This window comes from Propithecus coquereli, unplaced genomic scaffold, assembly GCF_000956105.1.
Source record: "Propithecus coquereli isolate 6110/MARCELLA unplaced genomic scaffold, Pcoq_1.0 Scaffold34, whole genome shotgun sequence".
NCBI classification, from domain to species: Eukaryota; Metazoa; Chordata; class Mammalia; order Primates; family Indriidae; genus Propithecus; species Propithecus coquereli.
This window is the reverse complement of record NW_012149063.1, coordinates 5,039,038-5,042,659: the sequence shown is the minus strand read 5'-3', so window position 1 is coordinate 5,042,659 and position 3,622 is coordinate 5,039,038. Positions and strand designations below refer to the sequence as shown.

Below are 3,622 nucleotides of genomic sequence, written 5' to 3'. Positions count from 1 at the left end.
TTGAGCCCAGGAGTTTGAGGTTGCTGTGAGCTAGGATGACGCCACGGCACTCTAGCCCAGGCAACACAGTGAGACTCTGTCTCAAAAAAAATAAATAAATAAAAAATAAATAAAAGACATTAACTGAAGAAAGACAACTGAGAATATGGGCTATTGCTCTTCATGCCACTATTCAATCATTAATTCATTACATTAATTTTTCATTTCAAGCTGTCATTTTCCTGGCACTATGCTCATTTCCAGGTTCCCTTACCCAGTGATATATTTATGGACAACATACTAATTTTAACATAAACTGTTGGAAAAGTTTCAGAAAGATAAATGAAAAACTGTCATACTTAAAAAAATATTAACTAGCATTTGAATGTCTACGAAGTTCCAGACATACATTACCTTACTAAACCCTCCCCCATTTTCCTGAGGACGACACCACTATGCTGAGGAGTTTGCAACAAAGAGCTAGTAACAACTTTTATGCAGGACACTGTGTCAGTGTCAGGATGGGACTGGAGGACTGAGTTGGTAGCTACTATGGTAGTTCAAGCTAGAGCTGATGAAAGCCTAGATCAAGTCAACAGAAGCAGAGATGGGGCAGACAAGACAGATTTAGGGGAGAAGGTATTGGGTGAAGTGGCGAAGGAAGAATGAAGAATGACTCCAAGATTCCTGGTTGGGTGGCAACACTGTGATATATCAAACTCATACGTTTTGGAAAAACTGTTCTAGATTATCATATCAGCTCTCTTTTATTAGAACATGTAATAAAGAGTTGACTTTATAATATAGAGATCAGAAATCACATATATTAACTTTTAATCCTAGCAACTCTATGAAATAGGTATTAGATGGAGGGAAAAAAGGCACAAGGAAGATAAATAACTTGCCCAAGTTCATAGAGCTAGTGAGCTGAGAAGCCAGGAGTCAAACAATTGGGAGTCTGTATTCTTAGTCCCTGTGTCAAACTTCCTTTGAAGAGACAATTAAAAAAAAAAAAAAACCCTAAAAATAATACCTTAAACCAGTCCTAAGTAATAAATGTCCCTTAAAAGGAACCCTAATAATTTTGGAATAACAGGCAAATGTGTCATGGTTACTACTTTAAAAGCTCAAAATTAAGCTAAATTTATAATCACGTGAACATTTCTAAAACAAGGTACAATAAAGTACTGGAGATAAATAAGCCTTTATTGAAATAACCTGGCACTACAAAAAAAAAAAAAATAAGTTGAGCCTGGGTCTAAATTATTGGATCTATGTAAATGAGGTTGCTACTACTATATCAAAAAGAAAAAAATAAAACTGCATTAATGTAAGCAGCCCCTCTAAAGCTGTGCTTCTCAAATGTGAATGCACAGAGATCAACTGAAGAACTTGCTAAAATTCAGATTCTGATGCAATAAGTCTGGGGTGGGGCCTAAGACTCTGCATTTCTAACAAGCTCTCAAGTGATGTTAATGAATATTCCAGTGGTCCCCAACCTTTTTGGCACCAGGGACCAGTCTCATGGAAGACAATATTTCCACAGACGGAGGCAGGGGTGGGGCTGGGGTAGGGGGAGGTGATGCTAATACTATGGGGAGCAGCTATAAATACAGATGAAGCTTCCCTTGCCCACTGCTCACCTCCTGCTATGAAGCCAGGTTCCTAAGTTTTGTGAAAGACAATTTTTCCAAGCACAAGGTGGGGGGGGTGGGGATCAGGGGCGGGAGAGGAGCTGAGCTCAGGCAGTGATGTGCCACTGGGTTCCTAACAGGCCATGGATTGTGGATTGTGGACATCAGTGCTAGACAACTGATTTGAATTTATTGCTCCTAAGGCCTGAAAGGGCAGTATATTCCTTACTCTTCAGTCCCATATGCTGTAAAAGTTATTTTTTCTGCCAAGAAACATGACTGCCCCATACAAGGGCATCTAACTCAAGGCAACAGTTCAGGAACTAAAGGGAAATTAGGAAATTATTGTGGTGTGTGATAGGAATACAAGCTATTTTTCTAAATTGCTAACCAGTTATAACATTTATTAAATAATCTATCTCCATTGTCTCAAGATGCCTCTAATCATTAAATTCTTATATATTAATAGACCCATCATATTAAATTCTTAAATATTTCTAGACTATCAATTCTGTTCCACATAACCTACAGAATGAATCATGTGCCAGTAACATACTGTTTTAAATTATTATGCTGCTTTTAAATCTCTCTCTAGGAGAGCTTACTTCCTCAATTTCTCTCTCCCCTTCTTACCACCTTCAATTTCTTCATTGTTGATTTTTTTTTTCAGATGTATGTCAGAATTAATCTCTACTGCAAGGATGATGATATCATTTTGGCTGTTAAGAACCTTAAGAGTTTAATAACCAGATTTTGTCTGTTTTTTAGATAGGTGAACTGGCTGGACAAGTGAGAGTAGTTAATATAAAACAGTTTTAATACTCTTAAATATTGTCATCTAGTCATACTGTTCTCTCTGCCCAAATTTCATCATAAAGACATTTTCTAGCTAACAAATATACTTAAAGATCAAAACCTTTGGGAAGTACCATTTCTACCTATTTTCTAAATTGATAACATCAAAAAATAAAATGCTACTTTGAACAATGTTTGAGACCATTATAATTTATTACAACTTGCTATACGCAGATAGTAGTCCATTAAGTAGAAAATCCATTAAACTGCTTAATGAAATGACACTATGAAGAACTATACATCTATATATAAATTCAAGATAAAATGATTTATGCTCAAAAGCAAATAATTATTTTTATATTCAGAATGTGATATACTGAAACAGAATTACAATGACAAATTAGGAAACACAGTTGCACTGCAAAGTAACAGGATGCTATAAAGGAAGAGTTGGACTTCAGCAAGGAGTAGTGTGATCCAGTAAACCACTGACATTCAAAAGATTGGCTCTGCCAGGCACAGTGGCTCATGCCTATAATCTCAGCACTTTGGGAGACCAAGGTGGGAGGGTGGCTTGAGGCTAGGAGTTCAAGACCAGCCTGGTTAACATAGCAAGACCCCATCTCTAAAAAAATAAACAAATAAATAAAAATTAACCAAGTGTGGTGGGACTACATGTGACTGTAGTCCCAGCTACTCTGGAGGCCAAGGCAGGAGGATCACTTGAGCCTAAGAGTTTGAGGTTGCCATGAGCTGTTGACTGCATCACTGCACTCCAGCCAGGGCAACACAGTGAGACTCATCTCAAAAAAAAAAAAAAAAAAAAAAAAATTGGCTCTATAAAGCAGAATCTATGGCAAATAAAACTTAAATTTTCTCCAAATTTATGTAGGAAAACCAGAACTACGTGTACTTGATATATTAATTATTCATTAGCTATTTACTTTCTCGAATTTTAAGACAGATTGACTTGGTCATTCCCAGCTATTTTTCTATATGAACCTACAGGTATTGTGTAAAATGTAGCAGCCGCATGTCAGGTGCTCAATAATTATTTGTTGAATAAATTAACAAATAGTCTCCCCAACTGCTGCCAAGCTGCAAGTAGACAGCAAATTGCCATTGTTCAAATCTGGAATTTCCACATTCTGAAAAAAAAAAAAAAAAGGAAAAAAAATCCCATTCACACAAGTTGACATGAACAATATCCACCC

General features: G+C 36.6%; 1 protein-coding gene across 1 annotated transcript in view; it reads right to left on the bottom strand.

The window, feature by feature from the left end:
- The window catches only part of HAT1 (histone acetyltransferase 1), an 80,836-nt gene that overhangs the window by 511 nt on the left and 76,703 nt on the right, over positions 1-3,622 (bottom strand). The window lies entirely within an intron of this gene.